Consider the following 25,912-nt stretch of genomic DNA (forward strand, 5'->3'; position numbering starts at 1 on the left):
ATTGTTTGTATTTTAATTAAAGTATCCTTTATTAATTTTTAAAATATTATATACATACTTATGTCTATATTTGTGTGTGTGTGTATATATATATATATATATATATATATATATATATATATATATATATATATATATATATATATATATATATATATATATATATTACATCCAATTGTTCGTGAATCGTCGGGCATAGGTCAAAAAGGGCAAATGCATTCATGTAACTGTTCCAAGGTTTTCGAGACTCAACATTACAGACTTTGCTTATCATGTCAGAAACATATAAAGATTAAGTTTAAATTTGATCGGAAATTTTCGGGTCGTCACACACATGAATTTAGACATATAGTTATGTATTGTTGTACCTTGCGTATTATCTTACAGACTTCCACTTGTGCACAACAGAACACCATGTAACTATACAAAAAATGGTTGACGTCTAGCAAAATATCATTGTCCCCAATTCATACGAGGGTAGTTTCTCAAAACTGCTCATAGTAAGTGTTAAATGTATTTGTCTATTTGTTTCAGATACTTTAGTTAAAATTGAGACATGGATCATTAGTCATTCTCGTTTTTTTTTTAAATATTTTGTTTCTCATTTTTCAGAACTGAACTAGATCACTAAATTAATTAATTATCATCTCAATTATATATGGGTATTGCCATACATATATCTATTTAATCATCGAGGATCTTAAAGGTATCTAACTCCGAACATGTTGGAGGAACAAATCATATCATGACTACATGAGTCTGTCATGAGCTTTACATTATCCCCAATAATGACCTTTGAAATAGCCTTAACAAATCTTATCTTGACTATACGTGTCTGTTACGAGCTTTATATTACGCCCAATAATTACCTTTATAACAGCCTAATACAGGACATCGTTTAACCATATTAAAGTATAATGTTCTACACATCAAAACGTGTGTGCATCTCAAGTCGAAGGACAATATGACTTTAGCCACTTTCGAGTTCAGTAGTGACGTCGAGCCATGTAGCGAAAGCTCAAAGGTCGGGTCAATATGCATCGCAATGAACACATGTGAGTTTTATAGCAACACTTTACATATCACAATGATCATATCAAATGATCACATTTGTCTTAATTTGATGTTACTCCCGTATCATCAACCGACAATAAAAAATTTAGAATAAATCATCATTCATGGATAAAAACACGCAAATATAGAACACATTAATATAGATGAAATTGATATAACACATTATAAAATCAGATAAGATTATTGGCTGATCCAAGCTCAATGTTCATAAAATTCTCAACATGCTGGGTACAAGACATTGGCTTTCTAAGCGAGACAGCTAAATTATATTTTGTAAATGAACTTTTAGAATATGTATATCAAAAAGGTTGTGTTTGGCACCTCAAACAATTTCCAGTTCATTTGCTATTTCAATAACACTAGTAGGATATTCAATACTGGGGACAACTTTGAGCCCTGATATGACCGAAACGGACGGTTTTATTTGTGCGGAGTCGTTAGGTCGCAAAACGTCAGAATCAGTTACCAAAAGGGAGTAATGATTTTATTATTTATATTTAGCTAGGTTTCCTAGCTATAATTCACCTACTTGTCATCCTTTTAACGAGTAAGTGATAAGTATAACTCAGGTTCGTATTTTTGTATGTTTGCTCAGTAATGTGGGATAACAGTGCCTAAATAGTTAACCCTAGTGACAAGTGGTGATAAATTAAGATTAACTAAAGGTAATACAGACTATAAAGATAAAAAGGGATATGTATGAAGAATATAATACTGATGGGGAACTATTACAAAAGTTTAACTTCCTAGATTAAACACTAAACCTCAATCAACCGGGTTATGAATCTTAATTGATTTGTCACTAAGAGTTTAGGCTTTAAAGATTCTAGATAAGATGGATATCCCTACTCCCAATGTTAACGTTAGAAGGTTTAAACGACCTTATGGATAGAATCCTAGGTACATGAATAAAGTGGTATATCCCTAAAGGAAAGTCTCAGCTTTTCTTAATCCTAGTTAGTTGAACTATAGTAATGTTCTGCCACTTAATACTAAGCTATGCCTTAATATTAACAGATGTGTAATCTTAGATATTCTAAGGTACTACTAATTGGATTCTTACTCAACCACGGATCATCTTACAACATCCCAAGAACATTGCTTCTGACGCGAATCATGCTTTTGAGTAAGCCAGTGTTCACTGAACTCTATATTGCCTACTCTAATCACAACCTAAATGGGCAGCTCTTCTTTGACGGATAAATGATTAACCGTACGTAGGTACTATATACCTATTGTGACGTTAAGCACACATAACTACTTACCTTGTATCCTAGGGTTGATCAGGTCCTAATACTAGGTTATAGCGACGTGAATAAGTGGAAAGGGGTGATTCTTAAATTAGACTTCTAAATGAAATGCCCCGTTCATATCGATTATAAATGTTACATAATAATTGATTTCAATGCGAGATATTTGACCTCTATATGATACATTTTACAAACATTGCATTCGTTTTTAAAAGACAAACTTTCATTTCATCGAAAGTTGACAGGTATGCATACCATTTCATAATATATCCAAACTACAGATGACTTAATATGTCATTTACTTAATAATGATCTTTATTGAACTCAACAACTTGAATGCAACGTCTTATGAAATATGCCATGAATGACTCCAAGAAATATCTTTAATATGAGCAAATGCACAGCGGAAGATTTCTTTCAAACCTGAGAATAAACATGCTTTCAAGTGTCAACCAAAAGGTTGGTGAGTTCATTAGTTTATCGTAATCAATCATTTCCATAATTTTAATAGCCCACAAGATTTCTATTTTCATTTTTCATTAACATCATCTCATATCAGGCATTTCGCACAAACTGCATAGAGATAAAAATCATTCATATGGATTGAACACCTGGTAACCGATCTTAACAAGATGCATATAGAATATCCCCATCATTCTGGGACATCCTTCGGACATGATAAATTCGAAGTACTAAAGCATACGGTACTTTGGATGGGGCTTGTTGGGCCCAATAGATCTATCTTTAGGATTCGCGTCAATTAGGGTGTCTGTTCCCTAATTCTTAGATTACCAGACTAAAAAGGGGTATATTCGGTTTAATAATCCTGCCATAGAATGTAGTTTTAAGTACTTGTGTCTATTTCGTCAAACATTTATAAAGCAGCGCTTGTATTCTCAGTCCCAAAAATATATATTGCAAAAGCATTTAAAAAGGGAGCAAATGAAACTCACGATACGATATTTTGTAGTAAAAATATGCATACGACGGAACTGAACAACGCAGGGTTGGCCTCGGATTCACGAACCTATATCAAGTATATATATTAACACATATAATTAACATGTAATAATAATCAAACTAGTTTATGTATATTACTTATTTAATTTAGTAATTTATTTATTATTTCAAAGGTTATATATATTTACTTTGTATTTTAATATTTATACATATAGTTATACTAATACATATAAATCTATATAATTAGTATTATATGGTTAAATCAAAAATTTGTTATATGTAAATATTTATGTAAACAATGTTATTAGGTTTAATATATAATGTATATGTAATATTAATATAGTTATAATATATGTAGTAAGTATATTTTTATATACAAAATATTTATTTGTTAAAATGAGAGTTTTGAAAATAATGATTTACTAATAATAATAATAATAATAATAATAATAAATTTATTAATAATGATAATACTAATAATAAAAAATGATATTGTTAATAATGATACTTATGTTAATAATAATAATAATAATAATAATAATAATAATAATAATAATAATAATAATAATAATAATAATAATAATAATAATAATAATAAAAATAATAATAATAATAATAATAATAATAATAATAATAATAATAATAATGATAATTGAGTTATATACATATATTTATATTTTTATCTTTGTCACTTATAACTTAATTAAATTTTTTTAGTCATTTTTAATATAATGTTTGTTTTCATAAAACTATCTTTTATTATATTTATATTTATTTCATACAATAAATTTAGTCATACTTATGTTATATTTACTTTCATAAAAAATAAAATAAATTCCTAATACTTCAATATTTAATTCATCTTCATAATCATAGTCATATAATAATAATAATAGTAATAATGAATATAACCATAATAAAAATGATAAATGAACTACCTTAAAAGCTTTCCCTAAAAAGAATAATGCCTTAGACTAGGCTCGAACCCGCGACCTCTCGTCTAACACAAACACTCCTTAACCACTCCTCTGGTTATGTTTATATGTTTAAGATCATAACCATAGTTAATTTAACCATCTGTTTCATCTATATCATAGCCATTCATCTCACAATTAAAATAAAATGTTCACCTTCATCTATTGTATTATTTGATTAGATTTTTGGGTTTCGGCCCAAATAGAAACCGGCGGCCCAACTAGTAATCGAATTGTAGCAGCCCAAGAAGAGTGATTCAATAGCCCGATATATACCCTAATCTGGTTACGAGGCCGACAGAATAAAGGGGTGGGGCCTTCGGTTCATCTTTAATTCACTAAAACATCATCATTCATCATGGAACCATCATCATCATCATATGATCAACATCATCGTTTATCTCTATCTCTATCACCATCATCATCAATATTATTATCCACATCATCATCCTTAAATCACAAACGATCTCCATCATCTTCGTGTTTATGATCATTATCATAATGCTAAAAACAAACATATATTTCATAGCATTATCCCTCAAGAAAGACAAGCTTTTAGTTGCAATTGTTCTATTTACAAGTGATATTCGTTTAAATAATAAAAGGTGAAGACAAAAGACAGATTCGACGAATTGAAGACGCAAATGATCAAAACGCTAAAAAGTACAAAGTACAATCCAAGCGGTTCAATTTATTGATGAAAAACGTCTCAAAATTACAAGAGTACGAGCCGCGAAACGCAAAGTACAAGATATTAAATCGTACGAAAGGACGTTCGAAAATCCGGAAATGGGGCATGAACCAACTATCAACGCGCAACTCAACGGAGCTAAAATTACAAGTCAACGATGCACTAGAATATAATATAATATATATATAATTATATAAATTATATTATATATTATATAAATCCGAGCAGCCCACGTTTTAAAAAGGAAAATATCTGGGTACAGCTGGCCATCCGATCGCATGGCCAGGAAGAAGAAAAAGCATGCGATCGCATGGGCCTAGGAGGCTGGCTACATCTATAAATTGGAACGTTTTCTGCTCGAGTTAAATACAATATATATCCATCTATCATCATACTCTCTCAATATATTTATATTTATATTTTATAATTATAATTTTAATATTAAGTTAATAATAATAAGGTTATAGTGGCGAATGTTTTAAGTTTGTAAGTCGAAATTCTGTCCGTGTAACACTACGCGGTTAATACTCATTGTAAGTTATGTTCAACCTTTTTTAATTAATGTCTCGTAGCTAAGTTATTATTAGGCTTATTTAAATCGAAGTAATCGTGATGTTGGGCTAAATAATAAAGACAGGGTTATTGGGCTTTGTACCATAATTGGGGTTTGGACAAAAGAACGACACTTGTGAAAATTAGACTATGGGCTATTAATGGGCTTTATATTAACTAAACGATATCTTGTTAATTTAATATAAAGGTTACAATTTGAAGTATATATAAATAACCACATACGCTTAATCGGGTTATATATATATATATATATATATATATATATATATATATATATATATATATATATATATATATATATATATTGAGAGAGTATATATAAATACCAACAATTGTTCATTTTATCGGACACGGGATGGATTAATAGTCAATGGACTCGTTGAAATAGGGGTGGATTACATTCAAGGGTAATTGGTGTAATTGTTAACAAAGTATTAAAACCTTGGACTACACGTAGTCGATAACCTGGTGTATTCATTAAACAAAGTATTAAGACCTTGTTACAGTTCGAATCCCCAATTAGTTGGAATATTTGACTTCGGATATAAGGTTAATTTGACGAAGATACTCGCACTTTATAATTATGACCGATGGACTATTATGGATAAAACCGTATGGACATATCGAATAATCCAGGACAAAGGACAATTAACCCATGATAATAAATTAAAATCAACACGTTAAAGATCATGATTACGGAAGTTTAAATAAGCATAGTTCCTTTATTTTATATCTTATCGCACTTTTAATTATCGTACTTTTTAATTATTGCAATTTTATTTATCGTCATTTTATTTATCGCACTTTAAATTATCGCACTTTTATTATCGTTATTTACTTTACGCTTTAAATTAAGTCATTTGTATATTTAATATTTTACATTAGGTTTTAATTGTGATTTAAGATATAAAATTGACAAACCGGTCATTAAACGGTAAAACCCCCTTTTTATAATAATAATAATACTACTTATATATATATATATATATATATATATATATATATATATATATATATATATATATATATATATATATATATATATATATATATATATATATATATATATATATAGTGGTAGGATCAAGAGGGAAGTAACCATTCGGGGGGAAGCGGGGGGAAGCAAAAACTTTTTTTTTTTGTTTTTTGAAAAAACTTTGTTCACGAACATTATAGATGAGATGAAAATATGAACATTTAGTAGAGACACTTTGTGATAAATGTTTTTATTTTGGCGGGAAAACGCTCGAAGAAGTAATATATAACAATTATCGTGTTTTTCGAGCGTATTTTGAGGTTTTAGCTGTTGGGGTTTAGATATTAGGGTTTAGATATTAGGGTTTAGATATTAGGGTTTTGAAATTTAGGGTTTAGGGTTTATATTTAGGGTTAGATTTAGGATTTAGATTGAGTTTTTAACACGAACGGTTTAGAGTTTAGGGTTTAGGGTTTAGGGTTTGGTGTTTTGGGTTTATGGAATAAACCCAAAATACCAAACCCTAAACCCTAAACCCTAAACCCTAAACTCTGAATCGGGCTAAATTTTACTTCACAAAACATGAAAAAAAAAAAACGTTCATATTCTTCACGAACAATATTATCTTGAATGTTATTTTTGTCGATCGTTTTCCCGCCTAAATAATAACATTCATCACGAAGTGTCTCTTCTAAATGTTCATATTTTCGTGTGATCTTGCATTCATTTTGCTTCCCCCCACTTCCCCCCGATTGGTTACTTCCCCATTGATCCTGCCCCTATATATATAGGGGCAGGATCAATGGGGAAGTAACCAATCGGGGGGAAGCGGGGGGAAGCAAAACGAATGCAAGATACTGTATTTCGTAGTAATTACGAATATGATGACACTGAACAAGTGCAAGGTTGGCCTCGGATTCACGAACCTATAATAAGTATATATATATATATATATATATATATATATATATATATATATATATATATATATATATATATATATATATATATATACAAATATAGTTTTTAAAAATATAGCGTTAAACTTGACTAGCTCCCTGCGGAACGAACCGGACTTACTAAAAACTATACTACTCTACGATTAGGTACACTGCTTATAGTGTTGTAGCAAGGTTTAGGTATATACACTCTATAAATAAATAAATAACTTGTGTAAAATTGTATCGTATTTAATAGTATTTGGTAGTAAAATTAATAGTATTTAGTACCCCTTCGCTCTAACATCAAGTATTTTTGGCACCGCTGCCGGGCACTTCATCAACGCCGAAACCTAAACGCTATAAAAAAAAATTTAAGATATTTTTGTAAAAATATAATATTTCTTATTTTGTAAAAATATTTTGTAAAAATACAAAAATATAAAAACATAATATATATATATATATATATATATATATATATATATATATATATATATATATATATATATATATATATATATATATATATATATATATATATATATATATATATATATATATATATATTTAAGAGTTTGTTTAAAATATATAAAAATTATAAAGTAATTCTATTTCTATTTTAGTTTTTAAAATATAAGTTTTTATTTATTTTATATAAATATTTTATATAAGTTAAAAACAGAAAAAAAAATAATTAAAAGTAATCGGGCCGTACTGTAGCAGCCCAAACAATCTGGCCTGGAACCCGAACCCATGCGACCGCATGGCACTAACAAGTTAACCTCATGCAATCGCATGAGGTGACTTGACAGATCTGAAACCTTAACTGGTACGGATTAGGGTTAGGTTTTTAATATAATTATTATTAATTAAGTAATTAGGGTTAAGGATTTTATTATTTAGTTTAGTTTTTAATTAATTTGTAATATTAAGTTTTAATTAGTTTTATTAAATATAAAATTGATACTTTTGTAAAATAAGTTATATAAAAATAATATATTTATAAAAATTGTATTTTTATAACTTTAAGTTTTATTTTTATATTTTGTATCTTTTTATTCGTAATTTGTATTTTTATCGTTCGTAACTAGTTTTAAGATATAGTTTTTGCCGTAGTTATTTTTATTTCTAGATTTTTAGGCTTTGCCGTAAAATCCCTTAAGTGCTTTTTCTTTAGACTAAGATTTAGGTGCTTTAGAATTTTGCGATGCCGTTTTAAGATTTTAGTACTTTTTAAGTTATTGCCTTTTTGGATATAGAAGTCCTTTTAAGCTTTAATACCTTTAGACGCAACTTTTAATATATAGTTTTTAGACTTTTGAGTTTCGACGCTTTACTTTCTTATTATTATTTTTTGACCTTTTATTTTTCGACGTTTTTTGACGCACTCTTTTTCTTTCTTATTTCTCGACGCTCTAGTTTTTAGGACATAGTTTTTTTTTCCAAAATTTTGACGAAAAATTATTTTAAGTGGTTAAATTGATAGACATCCAAAATTTTCTTATTCGTAGTAATAGTTGGATTTGTTAGTGGCGAGTTGTGGGCTTCCGATTTAAAGGGTCCTGGCTACCTGCTGCATCTATTGGCTATTCGAAACATGGGCAAAATCAGAAAAGTCTATTAATTTGATAACTTATATAATTTTTATCTTTTATAACTAATAGGATATTCAGTGAATGCACCGAGCAAAATGTTCACCACCTTTCATACGTTCACCACCTGTAACTCGATCAAGACATCTAGCCAATATTGTCGCCGTTGATTTTTCTTTAGAATCGTCATCTAATCAACCAAGTACTCTGATTCAAATTTCCGATAATCCATTTTTTGAACCCAACCTCACAATTGAGAATCCGGAAGATATTCAGGGACAATTCAGAGATCCTGAACCACTAATCATTCCTCCTGAACCATAAATCACTCATCCAGAGATTGTCGAGGAAGAAACCATTAAATCAGAATCCTCTGGTGATTCAGATTCAACAATTTCAATCATGAAAAATCAGGAACCTCTAAGTATGGAAGATCGAATGAGAGCTAAACGCACTGGCCAAGGTCATGCCATTACTCAACCAGACATTAATGTGCCATATTATGAAATCAAAGGACAAATCCTACACATGGTAACTAATCAATGCCAATTTAGTGGTGCGCCAAAGGAAGATCCAAATGAACGTCTTCATACCTTTAATAGGATCTGTACTTTATTTAAAATCAGAGAAGTTGAGGATGATCATATTTATCTCATGTTATTTCCCTGGACTTTAAAGGGAGAAGCCAAAGATTGGTTAGAATCGTTACCTGAAGGGGCGATTGATACATGGGATGTCTTAGTTGAAAAATTTCTTAAACAATTCTTTTCGGCATCTAAAGCCGTGAGACTTCAAGGAGAAATAGTTACGTTCACACAAAAGCCAAATGAAACTCTATATGAGGCGTGGACAAGATTTAGAAAGTTGTTGAGAGGATGTCCTCAACATGGTTTAGACACTTATCAAATAGTACAAATATTCTACCAAGGATGCGACATTACTACACGAAAAGAAATCGATATAGATGCTGATGGTTCCATTATGAAGAAAACCGCAACTGAAGCTTACAAAATTATTGATAACACAGTTTCCCACTCACATGAGTGGCATCAAGAAAAAGACATCGTTAGATCATCTAAAGCGGCTAGAGCCGATTCTAGCCATGACTTTGATTCCATTTCTGCAAAGATAGATGCTTTCGAGAGACAAATGGAAAAGATGACTAAAGATATGCACGCAATACGAATTAGTTGTGAGCAGTGTGGAGGACCACATTTGACAAAATATTGTGTCAGTATTGAACAAACAATGGAATAAAGAGAGAATGTTTCATACATGAACCAAAGGCCTGGAAATAATTATTAGAATAATTATCAACCGCCAAGACCAAAGTACAATCAAAACCAGAATTATAACCGAAATGTTCCATACAACAATCAACAAGGTCCTAGCAATCAAAAAGTATCCAACAATACTTACAATCAGCAAAGACCTATTTTTCCAATTAAACCACCACAAACCGATGATAAAAAGCCAAATTTAGAAGATATGATGTCGAAGCTAGTTGAATCTCAAACTCAATTTTTCACATCTCAGAAACAAACCAATGAACAAAATGCTCAAGCATTTAGAAATCAACAAGCTTCTGTTCAAAATCTGGAACAAGAAGTGAGTAACCTAGCAAGATTGATAGGTGAAAGAAAACCGGGAAGTCTACCTAGCGATACAAATGCTAACGCCCAGGATGAAACAGCTAAAGCCTAAGTGGTATTACACTTAAACCACCCGAAATTCCTGTAAATTCTGATGACTCTATTTCCACTCCACAGGCACCACAGCCTGATCAAGATAAGGAAACAGAACCGGTAGTTGAAAAGGTTAATGAAGATAACACAGTTAAGGCAAAGCCTTATGTTAAACCATACCAACCACCACTTCCTTACCCAAGTAAAATGAGAAAAGAAAGACTTGAAGCCGAGCAATCTAAATTCTTGGATATGTTTAAACAAATAAATGTCAATCTTCCTTTCATTGATGTGATTTCAGGAATGCCAAGGTATGCTATATTCCTGAAAGATCTAATCACAAATAGAAAGAAAATGGAAGAACTTTCAGCTGTTACTATGAATGCTAATTGTTCTGCAGTGTTGTTGAGTAAGATACCAGAAAAATTATCTGATACAGGAAGTTTCACAATTCCATATTTTCTGGGTAGTCTTAGTTCAATAGAAGCATTGGCAGATTTAGGTGCTAGTATAAATTTAATGCCGTATTCACTATACGCTAAACTAGACCTTGGAGAATTAAAACCAACAAGAATAAGTATACCACTAGCCGATCGATCAGTAAAATACCTTAGAGGGATAATGGAAAACATGCTAGTTAAAGTTGGTACTTTAGTATTTCCAGTAGATTTTGTTATTCTGGACATGGAAGAAGATTCTAGAGTTCCTCTTATATTAGGAGGACCATTCTTAAACACGGCTAAAACAATAATAGACGTGTTCGGTAAGAAACTGACCCTAAGTATAGAGGACGAGAGTGTTACCTTTTCTGTTGATAGAGCTATGCAACAACCACAATCTGCAGATGATACATGTTATTATATTCAAACTATAGTTTCACATACAGAATTGTTAGAAGAATTTCCAGAATTACAAGGAACGGGAGAATGTTCTTTAGGAGAAGGAACTGAACCAATTGATGAAGCTGAAATGTTAGCTACACTTATGGCTAATGAATATGAACCAACAACAGAAGAACTTCAAATTCTAAAAGAAGAAGACAGATATCGATACAAATCATCGATAGAAGAACCACCGACATTAGAGTTAAAGCCACTTCCAAACCATTTGGAATATGATTATTTACATGGTGAATCTGAATTACCTGTAATAATATCGTCTTCTCTTACAGAAAATGAAAAATCTCAACTCATTTCTGTGCTAAAAGCTCATAAACCAGCTATTGCATGGAAGATTCATGACATTAAAGGTATAAGTCCTTCGTATTGCACACATAAAATCCTTATGGAAGAAGGCCATAAAACGTATGTGCAACACCAACGAAGACTAAATCCTAATATGCAAGATGTTGTTAAGAAAGAAATTATTAAACTGCTATATGCAAGTTTAATTTATCCAATCTCTGATAGTCCTTGGGTAAGCCCAGTTCAATGCGTACCTAAGAAGGGTGGCATGACTGTCATCACAAATGAAAAAAATGAGCTTATTCCTACTAGGACTGTAACAGGATGGCGTGTTTGTATTGATTATAGAAAATTAAATGACGCCACCAGAAAAGATCTCTTTCCCTTACCTTTCATTGACCAAGAGAAAACCACGTTCACGTACCCTTATGGTACTTTTGCTTTTAAACGCATGCCATTTGGACTTTGCAACGCCCCTGCAATCTTTCAAAGGTGCATGATGGCGATTTTTCACGACATGATAGAAGAATGCATGGAAGTTTTCATGGATGACTTTTCAGTCTTCGGTGATACTTTTGAAACATGTCTAGTTAATCTTGAATGAATGCTTATTAGATGCGAGCAATCAAATCTAATTCTTAATTGGGAGAAATGCCATTTCATGGTTAAAGAAGGCATCGTTCTTGGTCATAAAATTTTAAAGGAAGGAATTGAAGTGGTTAGAGCTAAAGTAGATGTAATTGCTAAACTTTCACATTCCACAAATGTTAGAGGAATTAGGAGTTTTCTAGGGCATGCTGGTTTTTACCGACGTTTCATAAAAGATTTTTCTAAAATTGCCACTCCTATGAATAAACTCCTTGAAAAAGATGCTCCATTCATCTTTTCGGATGAATGCATCAAATCTTTTAATATTCTTAAAGAAAAACTCACTAATGCACCGATCATGATAACTCCAAATTGGAATCTACCATTTGAACTTATGAGCGATGCAAGTGATTTTGCAATGGGAGCCGTTTTAGGACAAAGGATTGAAAAACGATTTCAACCTATTTATTACGCTAGTAAGATGTTACAAGGAGCACAAACGAATTACACAACTACTGAAAAAGAACTCATTGCTATTGTCTTTGCTTTTGACAAATTTCGTTCGTATCTCGTTCTAGCAAAAACGGTGGTCTATACCGACCATTCTGCTCTTAGATACCTATTTTCAAAACAAGATGCCAAACCACGATTAATCTGTTGGATCTTACTCTTACAAGAGTTCGATATTGAAATCCAAGATAAAAAGGGAGCAGAAAATATCGCCGCTGATCATCTTTCTCGTCTTGTAAATCCCGAATTAGAAGTTCTAAATGAATCGACCATACAAGATAACTTTCCTGATGAATATATATTGAAGATCGATTATAATGAAATTCCATGGTTTGCAGACTATGCAAACTACTTAGTATGTGGATTCCTTAAAAAAGGGTTGTCGTACCAAAAACGAAAGAAATTCTTTAGTGATATAAAACACTATTTTTGGGAAGATCCGCATTTGTTTAAAAGTTGTCCCGATGGAATAATACGCCGATGCGTATTCGGGGATGAAGCTAGTCAAATCTTAAATCATTGTCACACAGGATCAACAGGAGGGCATTATGGGCCTCAACTCACAACAAGAAAAGTTTACGATGCTGGATTCTATTGGCCTACAATTTTCAAAGACGCATACCTTCTTTGCAAATCATGTGATGCTTGTCAAAGGGCCGGAAAAATAAGTCAATGTGATGAAATGCCACAAAATATCATTCAAGTATGTGAAGTATTTGACATTTGGGGTATTGACTTTATGGGTCCATTTCCAAAATCTCATAATAATCTCTACATTCTCGTTGCCATTGATTATGTACCTAAATGGGCGGAAGCACAAGCTCTCCCAACTAATGATGCACGAGTTGTAGTCAACTTCTTAAAACATCTTTTTGCAAGGTTTGGAACACCGAAAGCTTTAATAAGTGATCGGGGTACTCATTTTTGTAACAATCAACTTGAGAAAGTTCTCAAAAGATATGGAGTAACTCATAAAATCTCAACTGCTTATCATCCACAAACAAGTGGACAAGTTGAAAATACCAACCGAGCTTTAAAACGTATTCTAGAAAAAACCGTAGGATCAAATTCGAAGAAATGGTCCATGAAATTGGAGGATGCACTCTGGGCTTTTAGAACAGCCTACAAAACTCCAATTGGAACCACACCTTTTAAACTCGTTTACGGAAAAGCATGTCACCTTCCAGTAGAAATTGAGCACAAAGCATTTTGGGCTTTGAAGACATGCAATCTTGATTTACATGAAGCTGGACGTCTACGGTTAAGTCAACTAAACGAATTAGAAGAATTAAGACATGAAGCATATGAAAATTCATTAATCTATAAAGAAAGAACGAAGAAATGGCATGATAAAAGAATCAGAAGTTCAAAAGAATTTAGGGAAGGAGACAGAGTCCTTCTTTTCAATTCACGTTTCAAGCTATTTCCTGAAAAATTGAAATCAAGATGGTCTGGACCATTCATAGTCAAAAGAGTTATTCCATACGGAACAATAGAGTTAATAAATTCAAATGGGATTGAATTTAAAGTTAATGGTCATAGAGTTAAACATTACATACATGGTCCGATGAAAGTTGACAATGAAGTCAATCATAATTTCACCACTCAAGAAAACCCTCAGAATGAAAACATAAATATGTTATCAACAACATATGAAAAACCAAAATTGGAAGACGGGGAAGCTTCAAATTGGAGTGATGAAGAAGAATTTCTATACAAACCTCCCATTCCAAGAAACGAAGAAAAATGTGAACAAGAAATTCAAGTAGAAGTGAAAGAACCAAGAAGAGATCACCCGGAAAAAGTTAACAAACTAACTCTACTTACTAAAGTAGGAGACCCAGGTGAATTTATCATTTCTTGCTTGATTAATGATGGTGCTATGTATAATGGACTCGCAGATTTAGGAGCAAGTACAAATGTTTTGCCTCTTTCCTTATACAAAAGATTAGGTGTGGGTAAATTAAGACCAACCAAAATAGGTGTTCAATTATTCGACCAAACCATTAAACACCCGGTTAGAATAACCAATAATTTATTTGTTAAAGTGGAAAGTTTAACCTTTGTTGCAAAGTTCATAGTTATTAATATGGAGGAAGACCTTGATATTTCTCTAATTTTAGGTCGCCCATTTTTAGCAACCACCGAAGCATTCATTGATGTAAGAGAAGGTAGAATGACACTTAGGGATGGTAAAAAATCGGTTACCTTTGTGAACCGAAAGTTTAGATCTCCACCAACCAAAACTGTTGAACCCATAAAAACGCCTATGTGTGGGGAAGATGAAGAAACACCTAATGATAACCCGATAACAAAGAACCCCGTTATTGATACGAAATTAGATGAACCCGTTTTCAATTGTTCAACGAAGAAACTTTATAAACGGATTCAAGATGCTAGGATTAAGGGGAACTTTAAGTTATGCAATCGATTAGTATCCAATTTGTCGCCTAAATAAAAGGCAATGTTAGTTGAATTTGTGAAAGTTATAGAGGAAATCAACAATTGGCTTGAAGAAAAAGTCAGAGATATACAAGTTGTTGATAGTCCAATTGAAAACGAAGTTAATCACAATTTTGACACCACAGCTAACTAAGTGTGGGGAGAATCAAGTCTTTTTAAGGATAATATATATTTCTGTTAGAGTTAGATTTTCTGTTTTCATGTAGTTCTCTAGAATGGAATCCGAATGGTCTTTCCCTAGCAGACCCTAAAGAACTAGTCTTCTCCCTCCATTCTGAATTTTTATTTCTTTTAGGTTTTACAAGATGAAGAATTCCTTTGATCTGAACCATGGTCTACTACTAAACGCTATGATTACTAAACGTAATAATAACATCTTTCCGTGTGAACTGGTATCATTCATAAGAGGAAAAATGGACGAAGTGAGGAAAGAACTCAGGAAGATTCATCATAAGACACATTTTGGTAAAGGAAAATCAAAATCCGCAATAAAAAGAAGAGTACGACACCTTGAAAGATGTCATAAATGCGGAAAATGGTCATACGAAGGTAAATGTTTGAACAATCAAACATATTCAAATACCGAATTTGTTACTCTATGCAGAGAAGGACCTTTCATATGTTTAAAAGAAAAGTTATTGAAAAATTAAGGTTACGCTTATGTAGCTATGGAAAATCAAATTACACGAATCTCCTATGAGTCGGCTAAAGCGGGTCTCTGAGAATTCTATCTCACGGGTAAGTATGTACAGTTTTAATTTTTTTTATTGCTTTTAACCTTTTGATAATAAACGCTGAATCGTTCGCTATAAAGTAATAAATTGATATTCAGTAAAATTAGGTATGCGAAACCGAAATTATTGATATCATACAAAAATTTATTACATCACTACCAAATTTACCGTTTATTCTTAAGGTATAAATATCTTTAATCAATCAATCCAAAATATTTCAAAAATTCGTCAGGAGTAAAACTAGGTAAAATAGCCGAAATTACTTTACCCAAAAGAGGGACGTATATTTTTGATAATATTTGATTGATTAAAGTGTGATAAAAGACCAAAAAGATTTTTAATTTTAATTTTTACCTTGTTTTTAAATTAATATTAAATTATTATTGTAAATTTTTAAAACCAATATATTTAAGTTTTTAAATATTTATAAATTAATATATTTAATATAAGTTTGTAAGATTAATGTATAAAAGTATTAATGATATTAATATGAATTTTTAATTTTATGCATTTTAAATTTAAGTTTGGTGTGAATTTAAAAACAAAATTTACTATATTTCATTAAGTTAAAAATTTGATACCTAAAAGTCGTCGTAAGTTGTAGACTAGGTTATGGAACCGAAATTGCTTTACCCAAGGGCGGGACGAGAAATTTTATTATCATTATTTTTAATCTTATTGAATTAAAGTATGCCAAAAACATTATAAAACCCAAAAATCTTTGCTTTTAAAACAACGCTTTAAAGTGACAAATTTTAAAATTTTGTCGAGAGACGAACTAGAACAAAGATCCGAAACGCCCTCATTCTAAAAGGAAACAAAATTTTAAATTTATTTCATTTTTGTTTTTATAAGTCAAAGGTTTTATAAAAAAAAAAAAAGAGTTACACCCCATGCGATCGCATGGGGTTTACACAGATAAACCATGCGATCACATGGAGCTAAAAAACTGACCAGGAACAAAAGCTCATCGAGCTGTATTCTGTCCACATAAAACACACACACAAACATACGCAAATACTCTCAAAACATCACCTAAAATCATCATTTTTAACCAAAATTCACCAAATTTTCACTACAATCCGCTCTATTCATGCCTATATTCAGATGAGGAAGCAGGAAGGTAAAGATTTCACCCCTAAAACTCTTTAAATTCGAATTTTAGTGTTCTTGAGCTAATTTTTACCTAATTTGATTTTGTTAATTTCTAGTGTAATTAGAGTTAAATTTTAGTATATTATGCATGCATAACCTAGATTGATGCTATTTAACATGATTTGAAGCCTTAACTTCAAAATTTTTAGAAATCTAGGGTTTGTGTTCTTGAGCAATTTGGGGCTTTTTGATATAAACAGGTTATGGTCGATTTTTGTCATGAATTAGTGCTAAATTAAGTAGTGTAACATGTTTAGGTTGTTAATTGATCTAAACTTTAATCCTAAACATGATTTTTGAGAATTAAAGTGGACTTTTTAAGTCTAAAATTCATGAACTTGATTAATTTGATAAAAATGTCATTTGAAACTTGTTTAATTGCTAGTAATGATTATTTTGACATGTTATTTGAGATAAAAACTTATGAACTTTGTAAACATTTTCATATATGATTATTTGAAAATGTGTAGAATTGATAAAAATATGAAAATGAGTATAAGTTTAATATGGATTAAACATGTTATTATAATTGTTTTAATTTGTTATTTTGCTAACACTAATGCATATTTGGATGCACAAATTTTGTGTTTAATGTGTTTTGTAGAGAAATATAGATACGGATGGTGCATCATCGTCTAGGCAACCTGATCCGGAACCATAGCCAGAGATGCAATATCACGAACCGGAACAACAACCCGAACAACAACAACATTATGATCAACACGTGCAATACTATGAACCAGAACCACAATTTTTTTATTACCTACATAGTATTTCCCGTTCACCATATAATAGAACACCCAACAATTCATGAAGAACAGTTGCATCCCAATTTAAGATTTGATAGAAGTTGGAGAGATTACCCGACGTACCAAAGTAACAAATTTAAGCTTTGGACCAAAAATGTAGAAGTACCAAGGGTAATAGATTGGGAGCCTTTGGAAGGGGTCCACCTAGCTAACCCAGTTAGGCAGCATCTAATCTAAAGGTATGGCAGCTTTTCTTTTTCCGATTGGGAACATTTATTTACCACTCGTAGGCCTGTATATAAGGAGTGGCGTGTTAAACTAATGAGTACTATAGATTTTAATAAGGATGTATATAGGTTAGATGATAAGAGTTTTCTTAGATTTTTACTTGGCCATAGGATGTACAGGATGTCCATGCTGGACATGGCCAGGGCTTTACAGATTTACACTCCCGCTGAATTACTATCACCTGATTGTATAAATTTGATTTATCATGGTGAGAGGGTAGATAGAAATTTTGACGCTAACGCCATCTGGAGGCGTATGTCAAATTTTAATGTGTTTACGCGGGGAGTAAGACACTCCTATCTAGATATTAATAAAGCCGAGCTTCGTATAATACATAGATTCTTTGCAAACTCGATTACACAAAGAGGTAACAACAAGGAGAAAATGACCTTACACGATTTATTTTACCTTAAGTGTATTGGAGACACTAGAGGCTTTGTTAATATCCCCTACTGTGTCGGTTTTTATCTGTCCAAAATGGTGGAAGATATACATGACGGGGGAATAATAGGAGGATGTATTTTTGTTACTCTCATTGGAGAGTATTTAGGTGTAGATAGGGAACAAGGGGGTCCAATGATGGTGGTTAGGGAACAAGACGTGACTTTAGGTTTGCAAGTCTATCAAGGTGCAAAGGTATTGACTAGGAGACGCAATCAGGCAATACCATATCAAGGACGCCATCCACAGGTAGAGAGGGGTTCGGATGAGGAGATGGAGGAAGCGGATGACATTAGGGATAGTGCTACTGATGTTTTCTAGTGTATAGATGAGGTAGAAATGACTAACGAGGATAGGCATCGTCGGTATGAGCAGTGGCAAGTCGCGAATGAGTATGAGACTTCCAGGCGATGCCAACACGTTAGCTGGCAAGTTCATCAGTACCAAATCATGAGCCAGCTATCATATCAGGTACCAAATAACTACATCCCGACTCGGCCTGCTTACTATCCACCACATCAGCCCGACATGCGACCACCCTATGACCTGTACGACCCCAATCGAGCCTACCAGGACACCTATCACCAACCATTGAACCTGAACGACGATATGAATTGGAATCCCTATCCAAATCAATAGTGTTCCATTGGTGATTTCTTATCTTTTATTATTTTTATCTATTTATGTTAAACACTTAACATTTTGATACTTTTATGTAATGTTTAATATTTTTATTATTGTATACTAATATTTCATTTTTTGTTTTTAATTTGAAAGTGGGATATTATGTCCCATTTCAAATTACCATGCATGTTTATATTTGTATTGTATGTATTTTATCTCATGTACACAACAGGGTAAAACAGCGCATTTTCAAAGATTGGCATTAAGTTCAGCAAAAGCTATTAATTTTGACGACAAAACGAAAAACAAGTGTGATGTAACAATAGATGGAATGAACAAATGAAGTGCACCATTTATCATTCAAAACAAACACCACTATGTTTGGAAACTTTGGTAAAATTTAATCATTTTTCTACGCTAATCACCCTCAATAATTTAAATTGCTATTGATTTCTTGCAAATGAGGGCATTGCAAGATCTTAAGTGTGGGAAGGGATTAAATTCTTTCAGTTTTAAAATTTTTTGACTTATACACTTGGTTTAATAGCCACCGTTAAAATACTAGTAAAGCAGTAGTTGTATTAGAATCTAGTGCTCTCTGATAATAAAGAACAGCCCTAGTCTTATATACTGACTACCCAATTCTAGCAAAATTTTTAAAAATTTTCAAATAAATGAATTCAAAATCATGTTTATACATATTTATGAACGATAAAACTAGGTGTTAACACAGAAATTATTGTTACCTCAGAAAGGACATAAATTAAGAAACAATCCAAAATGCTTGAATTCATTTAAAATGGAATAGAGGAGAATAAAAAGGCAAAGAAAGAAAAATAAAAGCCAAGTGTGGGAAAAATTTACCAAGTTATTTAGAACATATATCACATATTTTTGAACAAATAATTGAAGATACTTTTGTTTTGGACGATATTAATCAGTTTTACCCAGTTTATTGTAATATAAATAGAATTTATAAGGAAGTAAAGTCTTCCGATAAAAAAAGACACGCGCTTCTTGATTTAGGTTAGGAAGTTGTCGTCCAGACCAGTTGTAGAGTCTACGAAAAACCTTGAAAAGTTTTCTCGAAAATCAGCTGGAAATCCACAGACCTCAGCATCAAACAGGGTCACCAAGTGGTCAGACTTATCCTAACCATGAGAGGATCAGTCTCGTACAATTGGGGGAGGGGGGGCACCATGCAAATTAGCTTATAAGACTAATGAATCAGATCCCCAGAAAGGATAATAGCCTTAAAAGATCAAAAATCAGCTTTTAAGCCTGATATTACTCAATCCTTGAGATTGACCTTAAAGATTGAGAATTCAAACTCATGGAATTCAATGATATCTAAACTCGAGCTTGAATGAGAAAATATTTTGATCAAATTACAAACCGATTTGTTTTCTGAAAACCTATTTTCAATGCGTTCATTACCATTGAACGTAAAATCCTGAGAATTCACCGGAATTCATTAGGTCACCTGAACCAAATCGGGTGTCAACCGTAAGAACGGTGGTTGCATAGCATGGTTGAAGACAGGACCTTGTGCCAGACTGAAAAACTATAGGGTGAACTTTACTATTGCTCCTACAAAGGATAGTAATTGCATCCGATACGATATAGACCATAATCAAAAGCATGTCATTAGACATTGCCTTAACAGTTGCTTGTTCAATGCTTTCCTTTACAACCGGACAGTAGTTTACCGAAAGGTAATATACGGAGGAAGTATACTGGACGTGTTGCTTTCCAAATACAAGGTTAGTAAGTGGGTGACACAAAACCGCAAGTTTTGAGCTAAAATTTTCAAATCTGAAACCCACAAAACCCACAAAAACAAATTGCAAACACCGGTGATGGGTTATTCCGAAAAACTTATCTAGGGTAAAAGCTAGATTGAATTTTCAAAAGATCAAAAGTTTTCATAAAGATCCAATTTCCTTAAAGGATCTAAATTTTCATAGTCATGTGGGGCTGTAAACCACAACGTTACTATCATTGTTCATACCGCCGTATAAAAATCACTGATGTACAAAGTGTGAAGAATAAAGAAGTGATTCAAGTATGTTTTTATTCAAAGTTCTATATTGCTCGAGGACAAGCAACGCTCAAGTGTGGGAATATTTGATAATGATAAAAACGAACATATATTTCATAGCATTATCCCTCAATAAAGACAAGCTTTTAGTTGCAATTGTTCTATTTACAAGTGATATTCGTTTAAATAATAAAAGGTGAAGACAAAAGACAGATTCGACGAATTGAAGACGCAAATGACCAAAACGCTAAAAAGTACAAAGTACAATCCAAGAGGTTCAATTTATTGATGAGAAACGTCTCAAAATTACAAGAGTACGAGTCGCGAAACGCAAAGTACAAGATATTAAATCGTACGAAAGGACGTTCGAAAATCCGGAAATGGGGCATGAACCAACTATCAACGCGCAACTCAACGGAGCTAAAATTACAAGTCAACGATGCACTAGAATATAATATAATATATATATAATTATATATATTATATTATATATTATATAAATCCGAGCATCCCACGTTTTAAAAAGGAAAATATCTGGGTACAGCTGGCCATGTGATCGCATGGCCAGGAAGAAGAAAAAGCATGCGATCGCATGAGCCCAAGAGGCTGGCCACATCTATAAATTGGAACGTTTTCTGCTCGAGTTAAATACAATATATATCCCTCTATCATCATACTCTCTCAATATATTTATATTTATATTTTATAATTATAATTTTAACATTAAGTTAATAATAATAAGGTTATAGTGGCGAATGTTTTAAGTTTGTAAGTCAAAATTTTGTCCGTGTAACACTACGTGATTAATACTCATTGTAAGTTATGTTCAACCTTTTTAAATTAATGTCTCGTAGCTAAGTTATTATTATGCTTATTTAAATCGAAGTAATCGTGATGTTGGGCTAAATAATAAAGACGGGGTTATTGGGCTTTGTACCATAATTGGGGTTTGGACAAAAGAACGACACTTGTGAAAATTAGACTATGGGCTATTAATGGGCTTTATATTAACTAAACGATATCTTATTAATTTAATATAAAGGTTACAATTTGACGTATATATAAATAACCACATACGCTTAATCGGGTACGGTGGATGGGATATCTATAAATACCAATAATTGTTCATTTTACCGGACACGGGGATGGATTAATAGTCAATGGACTCGTTGAAATAGGGGTGGATTACATTCAAGGGTAATTGGTGTAATTGTTAACAAAGTATTAAAACCTTGGACTACACGCAGTCGATAACCTGGTGTATTAATTAAACAAAGTATTAAGACCTTGTTACAGTTCGAATCCCCAATTAGTTGGAATACTTGACTTCGGATATAAGGTTAATTTGACGAAGATCCTCGCACTTTATAATTATGACCGATGGACTATTATGGATAAAACCGTATGGACATATCGAATAATCCAGGACAAAGGACAGTTAACCCATGATAATAAATTAAAATCAACACGTCAAACGTCATGATTACGGAAGTTTAAATAAGCATAATTCCTTTATTTTATATCTTATCGCACTTTTAATTATCGTACTTTTTAATTATCGCAATTTTATTTATCGTCATTTTATTTATCACACTTTAAATTATCGCACTTTTATTATCGTTATTTACTTTACGCTTTAAATTAATTCATTTGTATATTTAATATTTTACATTATGTTTTAATTGCGATTTAAGACATAAAATCGACAAACCGGTCATTAAACGGTAAAACTCCCTTTTTATAATAATAATAATACTACATATATATATATATATATATATATATATATATATATATATATATATATATATATATATATATATATATATACAAATATAGTTTTTAAAAATATAGCGTTAAACTTGGCTAGCTCCCTGCAGAACGAATCGGACTTACTAAAAACTATATTACTCTACGATTAGGTACACTGCCTATAGTGTTGTAGCAAGGTTTAGGTATATCCACTCTATAAATAAATAAATTACTTGTGTAAAATTGTATCGTATTTAATAGTATTTGGTAGTAAAATTAATAGTATTTAGTACCCCTTCGCTCTAACATCAGTAGTCGTTCATGAAACATGAAATAATACCGTAGCAGTTACAACTGATTAGTTCAATGGTGGTTTGGGTTGGGTTCGATGAACAAGAGAAACATAAACTAATAACCAAGGGTGATAGAAGATGGTTGATGATATTTGTTTGGTTACTCAAGTGGACAACAAATTGATACATGAATATGTTTATATGTATGGTTAAAGTTTTAAAGGTAATCAATCAAAAACAGTGATTGAATAATAATAATAATAATATAATAATAATTATAAATAAAAATGTGTTCTCAAAGAAGCAGTCATAGAATTATTAGTTACTATTCTTCTAATGAACCAGACTTCGTGCTACGTTGTTAAACAGTGGAGGATGAAAGTTCTCAGAAAAATTCCAAATTTTTACAGTAATTATATTTATTTATTTTGGTCATTATGGTATAAAATTCGATCCTTAATTTGTTAAATAAAAATTACATCAATTGTCCCTCTCAATTCTGGGTAAAATATACAAAGTGTTAAAATTTAATAACTAGATCCCAAATACATTTTTAGTAAGCCTAAAATTTATAGAACTCATTTTCGGATCACCGTGTATTTTAAAATTACATAAGTTTGAATTTAACTTATTTAATATCAATCAGAACATTAAACGAGTATTACAATCATTTAATAATTTTTTTAATATACATTATTTATATATAGTGATATATTTTAAATAATAATTATTATAATATCCTATTTTTATTTTATTAATTTTTAATAACAACAACATATGATACTTCAAATTATATTTCGAATTATTATTTATATATACATATACACATATCTATATACAATTAATTATTCGTGAATCGTCGAGAGTAGTCGAAGGGTAAATGAATACATGAACACAGTTCAAAGTTTTTAAGATTTCAATATTACAGACTTTTCTTATGAAATGTCCGGTTCATATTGATTATAAACGTTCCATATTAATTGATTTCGTTGCGAGATTTTGACCTCTATATGAGACGTTTTTCAAAGTCTGCATTCATTTTTAAAACAATCATAACCTTTATTTTATCATTAAAGGTTTTAAAAGCATTACGTAGATTATCAAATAATGATAATCTAAAATATACTGTTTACACATGACCATTACATAATGGTTTACAATAGAAATATATTACATCGACAAATCCTACACATGGTAACTAATCAATGCCAATTTAGTGGTGCGCCAAAGGAAGATCCAAATGAACGTCTTCATACCTTTAATAGGATCTGTACTTTATTTAAAATCAGAGAAGTTGAGGATGATCATATTTATCTCATGTTATTTCCCTGGACTTTAAAGGGAGAAGCCAAAGATTGGTTAGAATCGTTACCTGAAGGGGCGATTGATACATGGGATGTCTTAGTTGAAAAATTTCTTAAACAATTCTTTTCGGCATCTAAAGCCGTGAGACTTCAAGGAGAAATAGTTACGTTCACACAAAAGCCAAATGAAACTCTATATGAGGCGTGGACAAGATTTAGAAAGTTGTTGAGAGGATGTCCTCAACATGGTTTAGACACTTATCAAATAGTACAAATATTCTACCAAGGATGCGACATTACTACACGAAAAGAAATCGATATAGATGCTGATGGTTCCATTATGAAGAAAACCGCAACTGAAGCTTACAAAATTATTGATAACACAGTTTCCCACTCACATGAGTGGCATCAAGAAAAAGACATCGTTAGATCATCTAAAGCGGCTAGAGCCGATTCTAGCCATGACTTTGATTCCATTTCTGCAAAGATAGATGCTTTCGAGAGACAAATGGAAAAGATGACTAAAGATATGCACGCAATACGAATTAGTTGTGAGCAGTGTGGAGGACCACATTTGACAAAATATTGTGTCAGTATTGAACAAACAATGGAATAAAGAGAGAATGTTTCATACATGAACCAAAGGCCTGGAAATAATTATTAGAATAATTATCAACCGCCAAGACCAAAGTACAATCAAAACCAGAATTATAACCGAAATGTTCCATACAACAATCAACAAGGTCCTAGCAATCAAAAAGTATCCAACAATACTTACAATCAGCAAAGACCTATTTTTCCAATTAAACCACCACAAACCGATGATAAAAAGCCAAATTTAGAAGATATGATGTCGAAGCTAGTTGAATCTCAAACTCAATTTTTCACATCTCAGAAACAAACCAATGAACAAAATGCTCAAGCATTTAGAAATCAACAAGCTTCTGTTCAAAATCTGGAACAAGAAGTGAGTAACCTAGCAAGATTGATAGGTGAAAGAAAACCGGGAAGTCTACCTAGCGATACAAATGCTAACGCCCAGGATGAAACAGCTAAAGCCTAAGTGGTAT

General features: G+C 31.7%; 2 non-coding genes across 2 annotated transcripts; both read right to left on the bottom strand.

Annotated features, from left to right (window-relative positions):
• Nucleotides 1-9,817: 9,817 nt before the first annotated feature.
• On the bottom strand, nt 9,818-9,924 carry LOC139887402 (small nucleolar RNA R71). The gene has a single exon (XR_011773236.1). It is a non-coding gene; the product is annotated as a small nucleolar RNA R71 (small nucleolar RNA).
• A 15,063-nt stretch (nt 9,925-24,987) lies between these two features.
• Nucleotides 24,988-25,094, bottom strand: LOC139887403 (small nucleolar RNA R71). The gene has a single exon (XR_011773237.1). It is a non-coding gene; the product is annotated as a small nucleolar RNA R71 (small nucleolar RNA).
• Between the last annotated feature and the right edge of the window lie 818 nt (nt 25,095-25,912).

Source organism: Rutidosis leptorrhynchoides, chromosome 1, assembly GCF_046630445.1.
Source record: "Rutidosis leptorrhynchoides isolate AG116_Rl617_1_P2 chromosome 1, CSIRO_AGI_Rlap_v1, whole genome shotgun sequence".
Taxonomy (NCBI): domain Eukaryota; kingdom Viridiplantae; phylum Streptophyta; class Magnoliopsida; order Asterales; family Asteraceae; genus Rutidosis; species Rutidosis leptorrhynchoides.